Consider the following 20,716-nt stretch of genomic DNA (forward strand, 5'->3'; position numbering starts at 1 on the left):
GAAGTATGAACGAAATGTATTCATACTACTCGCATGCATACCTAAAAGAACGTGCTGTTTTGCCGGCAGATAAGTGCGTCCTTCATCAAATACAGTACACTCATTTACAATACGCGGTTTCGGACACAGCAAAAGACTGTGCTCAGCTAGCGCAGAAAACTAGCGAAATGGAGGCTGCCATCTTTGCTCATGGGCGCTCAGTTCCGGGATCGGGTGTCACGTGACTGATCACTCATCAGTGGGAATAGATAGGGAAAAATATAAATCAATTTCACACTTTTAAGAGCCATTCAAAAATAATCCGTCACCGGATGACGATGTGCAATAATGTAATGAAATAATTTAAATTTAAATGTTTCTTGGATTTTTTTTTTTATTTCGTCATAAAACACGACTACTTTTGAATGGCTGTCTATGGAGAAACATGCTTTTTGCCATCGGGTGGTGTAGTTCCAGCATCTACCAGCAGGGGCCAACAGGGACCTGCTAACCAGCCAATTCCTGCTTTAAGGGTGCACTCAGTAATTTTTTGAAGTATGTCGAAGTGACACTCCCTGCATCTGAAACTGCTTATTGTCACAGTATGTACTGTATTTGATGAGAAACGCACTTCTGCGCTGGTAAAACAGTACGCTCTTTAGGTATGCGAGAGGCAGTATGAATAGAATTCAGACATACTAACATCCGGGAACGTATGCATGGTCCCGTGACCAGAATATATGACGTGACAATAACAACTGTGAAAATTACCCACTCAAGTTCGGTTAAACAAGCGCCATTTAAGCACAATGAGCAACGTTCTTTGTGTATACAGCACTTACTGCTGAAAACAGCCTTCTGCACTGCAATTTTCCGCCATTTGTTTTAAATCCAGTGTTTGAATGTGACATCTCCTCAGCTCCCGAAGCATTGTGGGATAGGAAAGTGTTCAGCCGATCCATACTTCGGATTCCCGCCGGAAGTAGTAGGTCATCCGGGCATTTCTCGCTAACTGTCTAATGAACTGTATGGATTCGGACATACTACTCCACTGGCATACTGTTTTTGGCATACTATATAGTAGGGAAGTATGGATATTTGGACGCAGGGACTGATACCTCGTGGCCTGGATGCTGCATCATTCAAACACAGTCAATTTCAGTTTCCAGTGCCATTGTAGATATTCACTATGCACAGTAAACCAGGATTAATTTAATCCATGAGTGAAAGTGTCTAATAACATGGCAGTTACTGAGATTATGTTAGTAGTATTGAGATGGTCATGTGATACTAAGATGGTCATGTGATGCTAACATGAGGTGCCCATGCTCCTTGTAAAACAAAAGAGCTTTAATAAGGTTACTGATATAACTGAACAGAAATATCACCTGTGACCAGTATATTTTCAAAGTGCATCATTTCCAATCAAGTTGTGATTTTGCCAAAATACGTAAAAAGTGTGCATAATATTATTCAAGTGTGTGTGTGTGTGTGTGTGTATTCAGGATACATAAAATGTTAGCTATGAAATTAGCTTTAGCATGACAGAAGAAATCTGCCATTTTATTTCAAAAATAATAATTATTTATTTTAAAAATGTTATTTCAATCATCACCATCATTTCCACCCCGGAATTCTATTAAACACACCACAGAATTTGAGATTCCCTCTGTGGTGGGAATTTTCATGACTTTCAGAAAAGAAAAGAAAAGAAAAAATACAAAAATGACAAATCTCCAGTGATGCATGTACTGTATAATATTTAATAATAATATTTATACCATGATCAATGGAAACATGTAAATGCTTCACACTGCAACCCCCCAATGTGTCTAGGTCAGTAGACACATTAAATACACTACTGAGAGTGTACAAAATGTTATAACAAAACTTTACATGAAGTTGAAGAAACATCCAGCTATGCTTTCTATGAGTTTCTGAATTTTGTCTGTGGAATGTTCTGAAGTTCACATATTTCCTGTAATGTAAAGTTTAAACTTAGTTCTTCTATTGTTCTTCACTGCTATTAGCAAAGTTCTGTGGTTATGTAAATTGTGTATTATTGAGCTCTATTTTGTATAGTTGCTGGCATGGCAGATTCAAGCAGTCTCCCCTATTATTCATTCCTTACCTATTAGCATAAACCTGATCAATACCATTGATCAGAGAGGAGACAGGAACTGTAGGTCAGTTCTCCTGTTGGCCCAGAGGGATCTAAGAATGCCTAAAACAGCAATACTATTTCTCTAAGGTACGCTTCTCTCATTACTTTACTCCGAGAGGGGTAAGAGTAGCATTGATATGTGTTTAATTAGAGCTAATTACGCATGCGCTCTGGTCTCCCATGAGAGCTGACGCCAGTATCTAATTAAATGCATTAAAACAACAGCAAAGTTTTGACAAGCGGGAACTTTCATTTGCACTTGAGAATGTTATGCTGTCTTGCAGTTACGAAGGTATGTCGGTCGCATTGTTTTTCTGATTGTCTGTTGTTTCTTCAGACTAGGGCTGAGTGAAAGATTATTGGACCTTTTTTAACAGGACTAGTTAAAATCAACAGAGGGCGCTGTTGAAACATCTTCAGTTAAACGTTGGATTTATGAATACATGGACAAAGAAACAGAAAGAAAGATGTAATGGTACTTTGTGGAACACAGAGCAGGGAAACTTTATCTCTCATAATCAGCTCTCCTGTACAAGCATGACAAAAGCATGTATGTTTAATTTAAGTGTACTCATGTGCCATCCATTCGTATTTACAGTAACTGAGACTGACATAGCTTGTTGTTTTACCCCACATCCCTGGCAAATTTTGTGTACCAACCTAGAGGCATTACTCTTAAATATTAGCAAAAGCATTCAAAGTTGTAGTCCAGAACTACTGCCAAATCATAGCACACACACACACGTTGGTGCAGCTATCATTATGAGGACTCTCCATAGACATAATGATTTTTATACTGTACGAACTATAGATTCTGTCCCCTAACCCTACCCCTAAACCTAACCCTCACAAAAAACCCTTCTGCATTTTTACATTTAAAAAAACAAAAACATAATTTAGTATGTTTTTTTAAGCGATTTGAATTATGGGGACACTAGAAATGCCCTCATAAACCACATTTATAGCATATAACCCTTGTAATTACCAGTTTGTAACCAGAAAACATTTCCTCGCAAACCACCCAAACCTGACCACACACACACACACACACATACACATGGAAGGGGAGGACACATGAAGGAGAAATCAGGGATCTGCACTGAAATACTGAAATAGCCAGGAGTGACCTGGTCACATGCCACATATCCAATCAAGTGTGTGTGTGTGTGTGTGTGTGTGTGTGTGTGTGTGTGTGTGTGTGTGTGTGTGTAAGAGAGAGAGAAAGAAAGAAAATTACAATACATTTTCAATTGGATTAAAGTAATAATTTGTCTTTTTAAAATGTTATGTAAACACGTTAGTCCGACTGAAATCATTCCAGTCCGGTTTTTGCGAAATTGAACTAACAGACCTAGATAATGCAACTGTAGATCGGATCTGTCCAGTATGTTAATCGGACCGCAATAGGCCTTGTTGTTATGCGCTTGCTCCAAGAAACAGAGGTGTCGCACAAAGTGTATTTAACCTGGAATTCGAACACAACACAAAGGAGAGAAGAAGAAGTGAAACAACAACACATGGTGCATTTATTTCAGAAGTGATCATCCCTATGCCCTATTCCCGTCACAGAATTTACCATCCACTGTGAGAAATTTGGAAGGCTGAACAATGTGTGGGGCTCAAAAATATTGTTTATTCAGAACTCACGTTTTAAGTCATTTTTACTGGAAATTCAGTTTGAAGCGATCTTACAGCGTGGCTATTATGATTATTCTCCCTTCTCCCTCCCTTCCCATTTGCAGTGGTAGTATTAAATGCCTTTCTTTTAAAAAAAAAAATATATATATATATATATATCTTACGTGGACTATTTTCACAAATTCCATCATAAAATAAAAATGACTCATCGGCGCTCTACCTTGACGCAAAAGGTCAACCAAAAAGCATCTATGTCACTTCCTCTGATGTCCTCTTTACACCTGTTCGATTGCAGATAGTGTCATGTATACTTGGACAGAGAAATGAAGACAGTAGCTCGACAATGCAAAAACCCATGGTAGTTCAATTATAACTGCCCAAACGTACTCAGAATGTTTGTGTATGTGAGGCAGAATGTGTGCCAGTGAAGCAGCATTGCTTTGACTCAAGAGCTGTTTCAAATCCTCTCCTTTCCGTTCTCATCCTTCTTTCTATACAGTATTTCACTTTGCTCTTTTGTTCTTCTGGGTGGCCTAACCTTCTCTTCTTTCAACAAATATCCTTCTATCACTGGGCTGTGAACACCATCCTAATCTGTGTGTGTTCCTAGTTTGTGCACATTAAAAGAAAGAATGAGAGAGATTTATGTTCATGTTTGTGAGTATCTGTCTGTATGGACTGATTATTTGTTTTGTATATGTATGAATGTGCCTGTGGTGTGTGATTGTGTGTATGCATGTGCAATTGAGCGAGAGAGAGAGAGAGAGAGAGAGAGAGAGAGAGAGAGAGAGAGAGAGAGAGAGGGCGGGCGAAGACCCCTCTTAGAGCTGATTTGTTCTTAGAGCTGACTTTACAATCCAAAACATGTCCAGCTGAACCCCATTACAAAACCCCAGCTAGACCAAATCAAATTATTAAAACACAAAAAGAAAAACATCTAAAACATTGGACAGAAGCAACAGCTCAACAAAGTAAATTAGAATGCTATCTGTCCCTAAACAGAGACTATACAGCCGTGCAAGATGATCACATCCCTTAATTACCATCACAATACAAATACTGGACCCAGTGACCTTACCAGCATCTCCCCCTTCTCTCTCTCTCTCTTTCAAGATTCAACATTCAAATAGCTTTATTGACATGGTAAAAAAATAAATAAAAGCTGTTTGTTATGTTATGTGCACCATTTTATGCATGTTGCACAGTGTTTCAGTTATTGTCCGGTCTTGGTTCTGTTCCACTGGTTGTCCTTTTGTTGTGGCAGGACTTGACATACCTCACAGCTAGGTTTGAACTTGCTGGGGTTTCTCCACATAGGTATGAAAGTTTGTCCTTGTGTTGTATCTGAGTAAAGTCTTTTTAGTGAGTTGTGAATTGGGGAAAAAATGTTTCCCTAATTTGTGCATAATTGGGGCATGTTGTTAAAAAGTGCAGTTCTGTTTTCACTTCATTTTGTGTGCAGTGGGAGTCTTCTTCTGGTAGCCAGGTCTGTATGTGTCTGCCTTTTTATATGGCGAGGCTATGTTCACTGAGTCTGTACATCATCAAGACCTTTTTTAGTTTAGGGTCGGTCACAATGCTCATGTATTCTGCTCATTTATACTCGCTTTTCTCTCTTACTGGCTTTCTATCACTCTTACTGGTCGTGTTTGGAACTGGCAGTCTTAACTATTATTATTGCTCAGATTTATGTTTTCTTTTTTTTCCTTTTTTTTTTTTATTCCAACACTGACCATAAAGCCTGCAATTCATCAAGCGTTTTTTGTGGAACGGACATGAATGATACTCAAATTGGGTGGTTGTTGAGGAGAGGTGTGATATTACTTTCCTGAGCCACCGGATTTAAAATTTTTGACAGGCGGGCAATAAAATGGGCAAAAATCCCAAAGACTTACATTAAGGGAGTGACTCGAGGCATATACAGGGACTAAAATATTAAAGAGATTCAGCGGTGGGCTTTTTTGACTTGGACCAGTAAGCAACACCATAGCAACCAACCACCCAGAACACCCTAGCAAAGGCATAGTTACAAAACGTTTAAAACACCTTGGCTCATCCATTTTTGGTTCCGGAAGTATTTTTCCCATTTTTCCATAGGTATTTCATAAAATCCTTCATAAAACAGTTCTAAGCCATGAACCAAACCAACCAGCTCTGAGGTGAATCACAATGACACAAACTTTGATTTTAAACAAAAAAAGTATTTGAAAATCAGACAAAAAGGCAAAGGTATAAAGCTGTATACTTAACATGTTTAATGAGGGAATAATAAACTACAATCCCATGGAGCTTTGCGAATGACGTAAAAATGATTGGAAATTATAAAACTGTTGATTTAATGTTGTTGATTATAAGTATATAAACAATATGTATTAAATTTATTGCAAAATATTCAGATAAAATCCAATATATAAGTCATTTGGGAGTGTAGGGTGACTCGATTGCATAATTTACAGTGCGTCATGGAGGTGGTCACTGCATACTTCTGTTAGTGCACTTTGTTCGCCACAACTGATTGGTGGATCTTTCCCTTTAGGATTTACAGGTGTAGTACTTAACCAGAAATTCCTCTATTAAAAATGACTTTTTAAAAATGAAGATTAAATTATGCATACTGATGGCTTCAACAGATCTTGTACCATCGATTAACAACATCGGAGCTCACGGTAGGTCTGTCTTTAAAGGATTATAGGTTATTCGCTAAAGAGAAAATTAATGGGATTTTTACTTCTGGAACCAAACTGTGGCCCTCAACCTGGACCTCACTAGTCCTTTGTCAAAAATGACCTCACTGATATAGTGAAAATTCTACACCACTGACTTGTGAGAGTGGACCTCACTAGTAAAAATGACTCATAAATTTGCTAAATCATGTTTAGCTTTAAATCTAATCTGTGTATATGTGTGTGGATATGACTGATTCAAGCAAACAGTAATTACCCATAAAACACCTCTAAACTATATCTATTAATCATGATACATGCATGCTAATATAGGCGAATCCAGCAGGGAATAAAATTAATTGAGAGAAGAGAGTGGGCGAGAGAGAGAGCCTGCAAGATGATGATTACTGGTTATCGTTTATAGAGGTTTAGTCACTGTGTTTAATACTTTCATATGGTTCTCGTAAACTTTTTTCTTACTCTCTCTCTTTCTTTCACATTCATTGTCTCTTTCACTCTTCTTTATTGTGATTCTGTTTCCCTTTTTTAATTTATATAAGACAGTGTAACCTCTTGTTCTATGTCTTTTGTAACAAAAGTCACATCCTGAATACAATGATAACTCTCTCTTTGTGTGTGTGTGTGTGTGTGTGTGTGTGTGTGTGTGCGCACTCCCACCCTGCATTTCCCCGCTGGCTGCAGTGGTGTCGGACAAACACATGCTCTGGAGGCGTTTTCATGCCGACTTGGAGTTTGAGTTTTATTTATTGGAACAGCTGTTGCACGGGATCAGCCAATCACAGAGATGAGCAGTCACCTCCACAGACACCTCATACAGACCCTGGAAAAAACCTGCCACAGCCAATCAGAGACAACGTGTGAAAGGTCGCTACCCCAGGCATATACTGTACACACAAACTCATGTTTTCACACTCTCATGAATGCAGGCACAAAGTCCCAGAAAATTCTGAATTTAGATTGACAACAAAAAAACTCTGAATTTAGATTACCAACAAAAATGGACAAGCTACCACCTTTTCTTCTTTTCCTCTGTCAGTCCGTCTATTCCATTCTCTGGTAAAGATCAATGAATGGTTTTCCTGAGAAGAGAGAGAGCTGAGGGACAGGAATGAAGGACGAAGAGAGGGAATGCAAAAGGAAAGGGGCAAAGAATTGTAACTTCCAGCAAAATTGGTAATTTACATATCACAATACCTCCAAAAAACATTTTAAGTGAAATCAAACCACACTTAGACTGAGCTATAACAAGGTATGTAGGACCCCTTTGGCTTTATTTAAAATTACACTATATGGCTAGACCAGTGGTTCTCAAACTGGGGGGCCTGAAATTTTGAAAGGGGTGTAAACACACATACAGTATTTATAATTATTTTTTAATATATTTTTTTAATCATGAAAAAGTGACCATAAATACTTAAGCAACATATCATAAAATGTGTTTTGGAATTATGAATTAATATTTACAAAATTATTATAAGGATCCAGATGTCCGTGAATGCTGTAATTTGAAAAATAACACTTATTTTTTGGTTGCCATGAATGCTGTCAGCACGGGGACCGTTAAAGCAGGCTATGTAATCTCGAGCCGCAGCTTTCCTCCACAGACATCAGCGATAGGAATCTATGTACAACATGTATGCATTTGTCACTTATGAATAGTGGAGTGTTGGTAGCGACACCCCATCTGCATCTTCAAATAAAAAACAAAAATGACAAAAATAATATCATGAGAGTTACCTTTCATTTGTATTTACAGTAGCTGGAACATCTGCTGAACCACGTCTGCAGTGTGTTATTTGTGGTAATGTGCTGACCAATGATAGCATTAAAACCCTGTAAAATAAAGCGGCATTTGCAAACCAAACATCCAGCCTTAAAATATAGATCCCTTTCCTTTTTTAATGAAAACAGAAAAGGGCTACCATTAACAGTCACACAACTGTCCCAAGTAAATGCCTTGAAGCTTCATACGCAGTATCGCAATGCACTGCTAAACTTGGAAAACCTCACACCATTAGCGAGACACAGGTTGTGCCTGCTTCAAAAGACGTGCTGAATCATGTTCAGTGAAAGCTCTGTAGTGCAGTTAGGTTCAGTTCCATGTTCAAACAACACCGTCAGTCGTAGAATATCTAATCCTGCCAATGATGCTAAAGAACAATTACTAGACTTTGTTAGGCAGAGCCCATACTATGCAAAACAGCTAGAGGAGAGCACAGATGTAGCTGGCCAAGCACAACTACTCACTTATGTAAGGATTATGAAAGACCAGGGGGCTCATGTATAAACTTTGCGTAAATTTAATGCTAAAAGTGTGCGTATGCACAAAAGTTAGATTTTGCGTACGCACAAAAGTTTTAATATTTGTAAAACCATACGTACGCCTGAACCTGTGCAAACTAATAGTTTAATAGTTCTACAATTAATTAATAGTATATCTTATTTTCCTGATGTTATAAAGTGCAAACCTGCAAGACCGGGCGGTTGATGAGATATTGGCAGTGAATTTAAGCTGGTCCTCCACCATCACTCCCAGGTTCTGGGCTATTCTGGTTGGCATTAGTGTAGTTGAACCAAGATGAATAGAGAGGCTCTGATCAACAGACAGGTTGGCTGGGATCACGAGGAGTTCTGTCTTGGCAAGGTTGAGCTGAAGGTGACATTCCATCATCCAGGCCGAGATCTCAGAGAGGCAGGCAGAGATACAAGCTGAGACGGTGGAGTCGTCAGGCTGGAACGACAGGTGGAGCTGCGTATCATTTGTGCAGTATTGGTAGGAGAAAATATGTGCCTTAATGATATGTCCGAGTGATGTAGTGTAGATCGAGAAAAGGAGAGGTCCAAGCACTGATCCCCGAGGAATACCAGTGGTCAGCTGGTGTGACTTAAAAACCTTACCTCTCCAGGTGGCCTTGAAGGACCTGCCTGTGAGGTATGACTCAAACTGTCTAAGCACAGTTCCTGTGATGCCCAGGACAGAGAGAGTGGACAGGAAAATCTGGTGGTTCACTTTATCAAAAGCAGCAGACAAGTCAAGGAGGATAGGGACAGATGATTTAAAGTTTACTCTAGCCAGTCACAGGTTTTCCATTACTGACAAGAGGGCAGTCTCTGCTGAGTGTCCTTTTTTAAAGCCAGACTGAAGTCTGTTGAGTAGATTGTTCTGTGAAATAAAAGCACACAACTGGTTGAAAACAACCCTCTCAAGAGTTTTAGCTAGGAAAGGTAAGAGAGCCCATACTATGCAAAACAGAGTAGAGCACAGATGTAGCTGGCCAAGCATAACTATTCATTTACGTAAGTATTGGTAATGACCAGGTGGCTCATGTATAAACTTTGCGTAAATTTCATACTAAAAGTGTGCATATGCACAAAAGTCAGTACGCCTGAACCTGCGCAAACTTTCCTTTACAAATCCCAGTTAGCTGAGGATGAGCATACATTTTTATTAGTATTCCAATTAGAGAGCTCTACAATTACATTCTTACTAGTAAGAATTACAATTAGAGAGCTATACAATTACATTTTTACTAATATGAATTCCAATTACAGAGCTCTAGAATAAAAAAAATAAATAAAAAAATCACATTAATGATATGTTTAATTGCAGAAATCTGTAATTTAATCACAGAGCTCTGCAAATACATTCGTAATAGTAAGAATGCAATTGCAGAGCTCTGTGTGTGGAATTTGTACTAGTAAGAATTGAATTATAGAGTGCTTTAATTACTATTCTTACAAGTAAGAATTTAATCTCAGAGTTATGTAATTCAATTGCAGAGCTCTGTAATTTAATCACAGAGATCTGCAGTTACATTCTTATTAGTAAAAATTAAATTGCAGAGCTCTGTATTTGGAATTCTTACTAGTAAGAAAGTAATTTTATAGCTCTCTAATGACATTCTTACTAGTATATACACTATATTGCCAAAAGTATTCGCTCACCCATCCAAATAAATGAATTCAGGTGTTCCAATCACTTCCATGGCCACAGGTGTATAAAATGAAGCACCTAGGCATGCAGACTGCTTCTACAAACATTTGTGAAAGAATGGGCCGCTCTCAGGAGCTCAGTGAATTCCAGCGTGGTACTGTGATAGGATGCCACCTGTGCAACAAGTCCTGTCGTGAAATATCCTCGCTACTAAATATTCCACAGTCAACTGTCAGTGGTATTATAACAAAGTGGAAGCGATTGGGAATGACAGCAACTCATCCACGAAGTGGTAGGCCACGTAAAATGACAGAGCGGGGTCAGCGGATGCTGAGGCGCATAGTGCGCAGAGGTGGCCAAATTTCTGCAGAGTCAATCGCTACAGACCTCCAAAGTTCATGTGGCCTTCAGATTAGCTCAAGAAGAGTGTGTAGAGAGCTTCATGGAATGGGTTTCCATGGCTGAGCAGCTGCATCCAAGCCATACATCACCAAGTGCAATGCAAAGCGTCGGATGCAGTGGTGTAAAGCACGCCGCCACTGGACTCTAGAGCAGTGGAGACGTGTTCTCTGGAGTGACGAATCACGCTTCTCCATCTGGCAATCTGATGGACGAGTCTGGGTTTGGCGGTTGCCAGGAGAACGGTACTTGTCTGACTGCATTGTGCCAACTGTGAAGTTTGGTGGAGGGGGATTATGGTGTGGGGTTGTTTTTCAGGAGCTGGGCTTGGCCCCTTAGTTCCAGTGAAAGGAACTCTGAGTGCTTCAGCATACCAAGAGATTTTGGACAATTCCATGCTCCCAACTTTGTGGAAACAGTTTGGGGATGGCCCCTTCCTGTTCCAACATGACTGCGCACCAGTGCACAAAGCAAGGTCCATAAAGACATGGATGAGCGAGTTTGGTGTGGAAGAACTTGACTGGCCTGCACAGAGTCCTGACCTCAACCCGATAGAGCACCTTTGGGATGAATTAGAACAAAGACTGCGAGCCAGGCCTTCTCGTCCAACATCAGTGTCTGACCTCACAAATGCGCTTCTGGAAGAATGGTCAAAAATTCCCATAAACACACTCCTAAACCTTGTGGAAAGCCTTCCCAGAAGAGTTGAAGCTGTTATAGCTGCAAAGGGTGGGCGGACGTCATATTAAACCCTATGGATTAAGAATGGGATGTCACTTAAGTTCATATGCGTCTAAAGGCAGATGAGCGAATACTTTTGGCAATATAGTGTATTTGCAGAGCTCTGCTATTGCATTTTAACTAGTAAGAATTCCAATTATAATAATTAATATAATATAATATAATAATCTAATATAATTATAAGATTTATAATTGCATTTTTACTTGTAAGTGCTCTGTAATTGGAATTCTGAATAGTGAAAATTCAATGAGAGAGCGATGTGATTATTTTTTTACTAGTAAGAATCGAATTGCAGAGCTCTTTAATTGGAATTTTTACCATAAAAAATACAATTGCAGAGCTCTATAAATCAATTTTAGAGCTCTACAATTGCCTTCTTACTAGTAAAAATGTAATTAGAGAGCTCTGTTATTATAATTCTAACTTGTAAAAAATCAATTATAGATCTTTATAACTGGAGTTTTTACTAGTAAAAATGCAATTGCAGAGCTATGAAATTCAACTGAAGAGCTCTGCAATTGCATTCTTACTAGGAAAAATGCAAATAGAGAGTTCTGTTATTGGAATTCTTACTAGTTAAAAATAAATTATAGAGCTCTGTAACTGGATTTCTTACTAGTATAAAATCTGTTGTAGAGCTCTCTAATTGAAATATTTCAATTAGAGATGGTATTTGCATGCCACTCCCCCAGACATACGGGTATAAAAGGAGCTGGTATGCAACCACTCATTCAGATTTTATGCTGAGGAGCCGATATAAGGTCCGGCCATTTCAGCGGGTAGTTCAGCGTTGTGGCAGGAGGGACACAATGTCTCGTTCCCTCCATCAGGGAACGGAGGTTACACAAGTAACCATGACGTTCCCTATCTGTCACTCACTCGACGGTGTGTCGATGTAGTGACACTAGGGGTCCCTATACGAAACGCCACAATTGGCTGAACTGTGTTATGTGAACTGGCGGTGTGTGGTGGGCAGACTACTGTGTGCCTCATAGCCAGCACACCAGGTCGACACGTAACCTCCCCCAACATAGTTATGAGTGTCGAACGGCCCTTTTTGGGGACAAGTCAACTACCCAAGAGATAGACCCAGTCATGGCCTCTTTTCCCGTTCTCTTTTTTCCACTCCCTAAAAAAGAAGGGGGATTATCCGACTGGGCCGCCAGGTCTAGTCAGGGGGTGTCCCTCCCAAGGGGAAGACACAGCGGAGACCACACCTCGCCCAAAGGGGGGGGGGGATATTTAAGTGGAAGGATACGTCACATGGTCTTTCCAACCATGTGGAGAGTCTTCAAGGTAGATCCTGCCCAATGGAGAAGGAGTTACTACAAACATGGAGACTGGGGCAGAGGGGCTCTGCCCAAGGAAGACACAGTTTGCCAACAGGGAAACGAATTAGCGGAAGATATATATCGCATGGGGTTAGCCTTACAGGGAACCGCCACATGCGGAGCACCCACCCAAGAACAGGACTCTTAGTTAGTACGTGTACTGGGCCGGCAGCGAATCTCTCCGAAAACTCGACTGCCACAGGGCTCGGAGGAAGTCAATCAGGGAACAAACTTGTGAACACAACTGGGAATTAATGGCGCACGTCTTCAGCTTAAAAGGAGGTGGAAGGCGCTATGTGCAAGCGATACACCCGGCCGGCTATCCCGGGCTTATCCGCTTGTGTTGCATGCCACTACCTGGGATGAAACCGGTTCCACCCGGAGGTTGTAGAACCTTGCAAAGGTGTTGGGCGTTGCCCAGCCCACTGCTCTGCAAATGTCTGTTAGAGAGGCACCCCTGGCCAGGGCCCAGGAAGCCGCTACACCCCTGGTAGAATGGGCTCATAGCCCTACCAGGGGCAGCATGTCCTGGGTGAGATATGCCATAGTTATGGCATCAATGAGCCAGTGGGCGATCCTCTGCTTGGAGACAGCGCTTCCTTTCCGCTGTGGACCAAAGCAGACAAAGAGCTGCTCAGAGATTCTAAAGCTCTGCGTGCGATCCAAATAGATGCGTAAAGCGCGCTCCAGATACAGCAACGACAGGGCTGGGTCTGCCTCCTCCTGAGGCAGCGCTTGCAGGTTCACCACCTAGTCCCTAAAAGGGTTGGTGGGAACCTTGGGCACATAGCCCGGTCGGGGTCTCAGGATCACGTGATAGTAACCCAGACTGAAATCCAGGCACGTTTCGCTGACAGAGAATGTTTGCAGGTCACCTACCCTCTTGATGGAAGTGAGCGCAGTCAGGAGGGCAGTCTTCAAGGAGAGTGCCTTAAGCTCGGCTGACTGCAAAGGCTCAAAAGGGGGCTCTCTGTAGACCCTGAAGAACTACAGAAAGGTCCCATGAGGAAACGATCTGAGGTCTGGGGGGATTCAGCCTCCTGGCGCCTCTTAGGAACCTGATGATCAGATCGTGCTTCCCTAAGGACTTACTGTCGACTGCGTCGTGGTGTGCTGCTATGGCGGCAACATACACCTTCAAGGTGGAAGGAGACAGCCTCCCTTCCAATCTCTCCTGCAGGAAGGAAAGCACTGATCCGACTGCGCATCTCTGGGGGTCTTCGTGTCAGGAAGAACACCACTTAGCAAACAGATGCCACTTAAAGGCATACAAGCACCTCGTAGAGGGGGCCCTAGCCTGAGTGATTGTGTCTACCACCACAGGTGCCAGACATGGAGATTCCAGAGGTCTGGTCATGGGTGCCAGAGGGTGCCCCGTCCCTGAGAAAGAAGGTCCTTGTCCGGGTGGGCCAGTAGGGTGCTACCAGGACGACCTGCTCCTCGTCCTCCCTGACCTTGCACAGGGTCTATGCAAGCAGGCTCACTGGGGGAAATGCATATTTGCGCAGGCCAGGGGGCCAGCTGTGTGCCAGTGCATCTATGCCGAGGGGGGCCTCGGTCAGTGCGTACCAGAGCAGGCAGTGCGGAGGATTCTTGGGAGGCGAACGGGTGCACCTGTGCCTGTCGAATCGACTCCAAATCAACTGGACCACCTGAGGGTGGAGTCTCCACTCTCCCCTGAGGGTAACCTGTCGTGACAGTGCGTCCGCTGTAGTGTTGAGGTTGCCTGGGTTGTGAGTGGCTTGCAGCGACTTGAAGTGCTGCTGACTCCAGAGGAGGAGACGGCGGGCGAGTTGTGACATACAACGAGAGCGCAGACCGCCTTGGTGGTTGACATATGCTACTGTTGCCGTGTTGACTGTTTGAACTAACATGTGCTTGCCCTGGATCAACGGCCAAAACCTCCACAGGGCGAGCAGAATTGCCAACAACTCGAGGCAGTTGATGTGCCAATGCAGTCGCGGACCCGTCCAGAGGCCGGCGGCTGCGTGCCTGTTGCAAACAGCGCCCCAGCCCGTTTTGGAGGTGTCTGTCATGACCACGACGCGCCTGGAGACCAGTTCTAGAGGAACACCTGCCCGTAGAAATGAGAGGTCAGTCCAAGGGTTGAAAAGATGGTGACAGACCGGCGTGATGACCACGCGATGTGTCCCGTGGCGCCATGCCCATCTCGGGACTCGAGTCTGGAGCCAGTGCTGAAGCGGCCTCATATGCATCAACCCGAGCGGGGTGGCCACCGCCAAGGATGCCATATGCCCCAGGAGCCTCTGAAAAAGTTTCAGTGGAACCGCTGTTTTCTGTTTGAACACCTTCAAACAGGCCAGCACCGACTGGGCGCACTCGTTCGTAAGGCGCGCCATCAAGGAGACTGAGTCCAACTCCAAACCGAGAAAAGAGATGCTCTAAACCGGGAGGAGCTTGCTCTTTTCCCAGTTGACCCGAAGCCCAAAATGTTGAACCAGATTTTCAAATGATCTCAACACTCCACTCTCATATAGATCACCGAGTGTAGTTACCCCCCTCCCAATTCACTCTGACCAGCAGAAAGGGGACTTACCGATACACAATCTTGGGTTCTGCCATATGCTCGAGGCAACATTTAAATAAATGTCCGATTTAAACATTCTGGACACTTTTGTCCATACCGAGTGTACATGCGAAATAACGGGTTGTGACTTAACTTCTCCGGTTAGTTTAATAGAGAGGCTTTGCAATGGCGAAATAGGGGCAAGAACTTCCTGTTCAATACCAAACCAGGGAGGAACTCTCTCAGGTGGAAGAGACCAATGACCCTAATGTCTGAGACTGAATGTATAGTAATAAAACAACATTTTGGGTAGGCCTAGCCCACACATGTAACTTATTGAAATGCAATCTGGGATGCTTACCATTTCAAAGGAAGGACTTCGCTATGCAATCAAATTGCTTGAAATAAGAGAGGGGGACATCTACAGGGAGAGATTGTAGCAGGTAGTTAAATTTTGGAATACAATTCATTTTAATAACATTAACCTTCCCAATCATTGATAAATGTAATGAAGCCCACCTGCCCACATCGCTCGAAAACCTTTTTATTAAAGGGTCAAAATTAACTCTAACTAAATCACACAAATTTGCTCGGAATAAAATCCCCAAATACTTAATGCCCTGTTTGGGCCACTGGAAGGCGCCTGGCTGGAAAGCCGTTATTGGACAGTATGCTGTCAAAGCCAAAGCTTCGGATTTAGACAAATTGACTTTGTATCCTGTGTAGGGCTTTATCAAAGATAATTATTAATTATTAAAATCAATAGAACATTGATGAGAATCAATGTTAGCTTTTTTTAATCCTTTAAATCAACAATTATCAAAGATAACTGTTAATTGTTAACATCGATGAAACATTAATTAAAATTAACACTAGCTTATTGATCATTCAAATTCAATCATCAAAGATAATTATCAATTATCAAAAATCAATAGAATGTTAATAAGGATTAACATTGACGGGGCACCACCCTGAAATCAGGGACTAATAACCAAATTGTAAAACAGTCTCAATATTAGATTGTTTTCTTAGGAAAATCGACATCCGAAGAATATCGATTTTCAGGAAAAAAAAACAACGAATGAAGGTTTGAATCCGAGCACTGACATCCCGCCAGCACGACACAGGCGTATGCAAAACAAACCAAAACACTTCTCTTTGTAATATAAACAAAGTTTATTTATGCAGTAATATCAATTAATAATTAATACAATGCAGTCAATAAACTTCCGACTTACAACTACAAACTAAACAGTGATATGATTATATATGGAAATAAAATAATCCTATAACACATAAGGTGTGTGTGTGTGGGTGTATGGTTAGTACGAGAGAGAGAGAGAAGTGACAGTCCTGAAGCCGATTTTGCGATAGTGGGAGAGAAAGCAGCTCTCAGTTTATCACTCAGAGACGCGGTTTTACGAGCAAGGCTCGTAAAAGTCCTGCGTTATTTGACTCTTTAATGGATGAACTCAGTTGCTGTCTCACCCGCGATGATGAAATTGCACAACAATCCAATTTGGTTGGACCACAATACAGCAAAACAAATTTGTGATAATTAATATCCTGAGTATTAATAATGAGCGGACATGGCGGTCCGTAAACTGTACAAGCAAAAACCTTGAAACGCAAGAATAACACACTATAATATTCTATCTCTGCCCAGACGTAAACCTCTTACTTGAATCGCATGAGGACACAGGTAGAATGTGTGTTCCTCCGTCCGTTAACTCTGACCCAGTTCCTTGAGGCTCGGGTGATGACGGCAGGCGGTACGGCTGTTGATTCTCGGCGGGCTGGCGGAGAACTCAGAAATGTCGACTTGATTGAAGATGGAAGAGAAATCCTTAATCTCTTCACTTCTGTAGGCAAACGGATGAAGATGCGAATTGCTCGGCGGTCTCCTTCGGATCCGTTAGAGTGTTCGGTTGAACACAGAGTAATCTCAACTCGTCCAGCGAGATGGAGACTGTATGGCCACAGTTTCAAGTCGGACGTTACTTCCTTGTGCCACGAGGTTGCACCGGAGAGCAGCGAAGAGCTGCGTCCACACACTGCAAACAAAGTCGCTGGAAGCAAATCCTGGAAGCATTTCAGAGGTATTTCAACTCCTGATGATGTCATGTTTGAGGGACGTTCTGTTGTGTGCCTCATCCAATAGGAGTTGAGAGTTCGATCCTTTAGTGAGCAAGGCTTCATGGATTTGCAGTCTGTTTTGGACTCCCTTTGTTTGATTTTGGTGCGATTTTTATCAGTAAGATTTACGATTTAGAAGGTGGGGGCTTGAGTTAGTTTTTTACGACTGTATTAGGCCTGCCTTTGTCTTCTATCTGAATACATGAGGCCCAACATTCCCCCCTTTGTTCTGAAGAGTTGGTTGTTGTCCAGCATCTTTAGAGCAACTGAAGGGCCGAACAGTTCTTGTCGGTTCACAGTAATCTGTGGGTTACGCCATCCATGTATTCCTGATAGGAAAGAGAAATGGTTGCACAGTCCATACAGTTCATTAAAGTTCACAGAGGCTTTATCGTCTGGACAGAGATTGAGGCACATCTGGGCATAGAACTTCTAGCTAATTCTAAAACTACATTCATCACACATAAACATTTCAAGTTATTGGAAGGCACAGCATTAACCATAACACAATCCTTTGTTGTTCTTTGGTCATAACACAAAATCAAAGTAGAACCTGACATTGGTTACTAGGAACAAAATGTTAGAGGAAAGGAGGGTTAAAGGTTAAAAGGCTTATCCTTGGAAATGATGGGGTTAACCTGTGGGATGGGCTCAGACTGATGTGTAAAACACGGCTGTATGAGAAGTGAGTCCAGTCTGGCCTGTAGGTGTTGAATGTACCTGTACATGGCGTGTGCAATAATTGCGATGATGATCCAACCACTAAGGAGGAGCCAGAGGGCAACCAAACTGATAGGGTGTTCTCGGTAAAATGACGATCTGCTTATGTGACTATGAAATATAGTGGTCAAGCCAGTCTGTTTGAGACTGAACTTCACTAATTTCATCCCTTCAACCTGAAGCTGCTGTTGAAGGGTGTCATCAACGGTGAGGCTGTGACCTCTAAATGCGTCCATGATCTCAATTTCTGCGTCATTTTTGTCGACGTTGAGAAGATGGAGGACAATATCGTCAATGTGCATGGTGGCTCTTTGGGGAACCATTAAGAACACCGTTTGGTTTGATAGCCTTAGTTTAGTGGCTGTATCATGGCAGTCGTATGACTTCGGTGGCTGGTGTTAACGAGCCAGCGATTGCCTGCTCGCTCTACCTTTGTCTCTGTTCCTTCATCTTTGATGGACATGCTACCATGACACTTGTTCAGGGAGGTAGTTAGTCACCTCTCTAACAAAGGGGTTGCGTTTTGACAAACCCAATGAATGTTCTTTGTCTTGGTACACATGTTTAGGTTAGAGATAAGGTAGAGCGAGGTGTCCTCATCATGGTCGGCGAGTGTTGGTGGTGTTTTGAGGTGAATGTGTGCATTAACTCTCTGAAAACCAACATTAAATACAGATATATCTATATATATTCTGCCTATGATGGTAGATTGAGGATAAATACTATTTTGAGGTTCTGAGGATTTACATGGATTGGAATTTCAATGCCAAAACTATATGCCATGTGTATCTGTGAAGGTTGCACAATGGAGATAGTAGCAGATCTAAGGATTTGTTCGAAAAGGTCTAGGGATACCAGGTAAGCTGGAATCCTTCCACCACTCAGACTGTTGACTGAGGAACTAATTTCCCTGAGAAGGTCCTGCATTAGATCTCTAACGATACACACATAAGTTGTTTTCTCTGACAAAGTCCCTAAAGCGTGCAAAGTGTTATTGATAAGAACGGATTGCAAATTTACAGTGACTATAGTACCCTGAAGGGTTTTACCCAGGCCCTGTAATTGTTCTTATTGGAGTCGTCGTCTCTGCTGGATTTTTTTACGATGGCGACGTGTGCATCTGAAGCTGGCGAACTGTTTTCTGGACCAAGTGGTCTCGGTATGTTAACCTGAGCCCACGTGTCCACGACGGCAGTCAATGAGCGGAGCCAATTGGTTCAGTAGGTCCTGGCCAACAGTGGTTCCGTATTAATGGGACATATGTAAACAGGGTCTATTAGCATCATCCCTTGAAAGGTGTCAATCCAGGCCCGTTTTGTGATAGACGACCTATCTTGCGTGTAGCTTGTGATGCTTACGTTACAGGTCTCTGTCTATAACAGTTTGCCAAGGGAGAGCTTTGCTCTAGCCACCTCTGCGAAGGTGTTGGAACCCACTAGACTATTTCAGAACCGGTGTCGAGTAGTGTGTGGGAGCTGAATGACCCATGTGTCAGGTGTTGCCCTTACGGTACAGATCGCCCAAGAAGGTCAGAAAAGGAGGGTGTGGCATGTTAGGTGTGACTGTTTTGGGGAGCAACTTGAACACTGTTCCCCTTTTCTCTACCTACAAAGTAAACTTTGGCGTTAACGGGAGGGGGTACATCGTCTAATCATACTGACGGGGTTTCAGTGCCGTGTTCCTTTGAGGAGGTCGACGGACCTGGTGAACAACGGAGCACGTCGAGCTTAGTTACTAACTCAGTCAAGCATCTCCTTATATCCTCCATTTCCTCTCTCAAATCTTGTTCTCTGAGGGGATTTGAAACCTTGCCTACCCACTTACCTTCTTGTTTGGGTTTTTGTTCGGACCGTGCATTTCCTTTCGGCCGGCGAACTTTTTGTTGTTTAGGCCTGCCATGACCCTGGGGGTGTGTCTGGTTACCACCCCCCTGGTTCTGTTGCCTACCCTGCTGGCGGGGTGATCGGCGCCTCTGGGGTCCTGTTCTAGCATTCACCTTAACGCGAGGCATTTTGTTACCTTCAATCGCTAGGTCTGCACATGAGGCTTGGATCCCCACGGCTCTGGCGTCGCCTTCGTGCCCTCGGGCAGGGCGCACGCATGTCTCCCATGCCAGTTGCGCGTACTTTCTGATTTCCTGCATGGTGGGGTTGCCCATTCTGCAGTGCATCGTGACGTCATATCGCACGCATTCGTGGAGGTTGTGAAGTAAAAGAAACTTGAAAGCTTGTTCCTCCTCCAGACCTGGTGCGTTACTTCCTTGGAAGTACGTGGTTCTCAGGCATCTATAATACTCACGCGGAGGCTCATGCCTCTTCTGGGTGATGGCGAAAGCAGCTATGGTAGCGGAGGCTTCGTCGATTTACAGCGAATACTCCTCGCATAGGGCTTTACACAGAGCTGAGTAGCGGTTTCGTATACCAGTTGGTAGCGTTTCCATGAACGCATGGACACTCCTCACC

General features: G+C 42.6%; 1 long non-coding RNA gene across 7 annotated transcripts in view; it reads right to left on the reverse strand.

The window, feature by feature from the left end:
- Positions 1-1,804: 1,804 nt before the first annotated feature.
- LOC127443977 (uncharacterized) overlaps positions 1,805-20,716 on the reverse strand; it is a 32,865-nt gene continuing 13,953 nt past the window's right edge. For 2 of the 7 annotated variants that reach the window (XR_007897731.1, XR_007897733.1), the window contains 5 exons: positions 15,760-15,819; positions 8,934-9,628; positions 8,203-8,298; positions 7,479-8,086; positions 1,805-7,296 (listed from right to left, as the gene is read on the reverse strand). This is a non-coding gene — a long non-coding RNA (uncharacterized LOC127443977). Of the gene's footprint in view, positions 7,297-7,454; positions 8,087-8,202; positions 8,299-8,933; positions 9,629-15,759; positions 15,820-20,716 lie in introns of all 7 variants that reach the window. The other 5 variants (XR_007897732.1, XR_007897734.1, XR_007897736.1 and 2 more) reach the window with 5 other exon arrangements.

Source organism: Myxocyprinus asiaticus, chromosome 7, assembly GCF_019703515.2.
Source record: "Myxocyprinus asiaticus isolate MX2 ecotype Aquarium Trade chromosome 7, UBuf_Myxa_2, whole genome shotgun sequence".
In the NCBI taxonomy this organism is placed as follows: Eukaryota; Metazoa; Chordata; class Actinopteri; order Cypriniformes; family Catostomidae; genus Myxocyprinus; species Myxocyprinus asiaticus.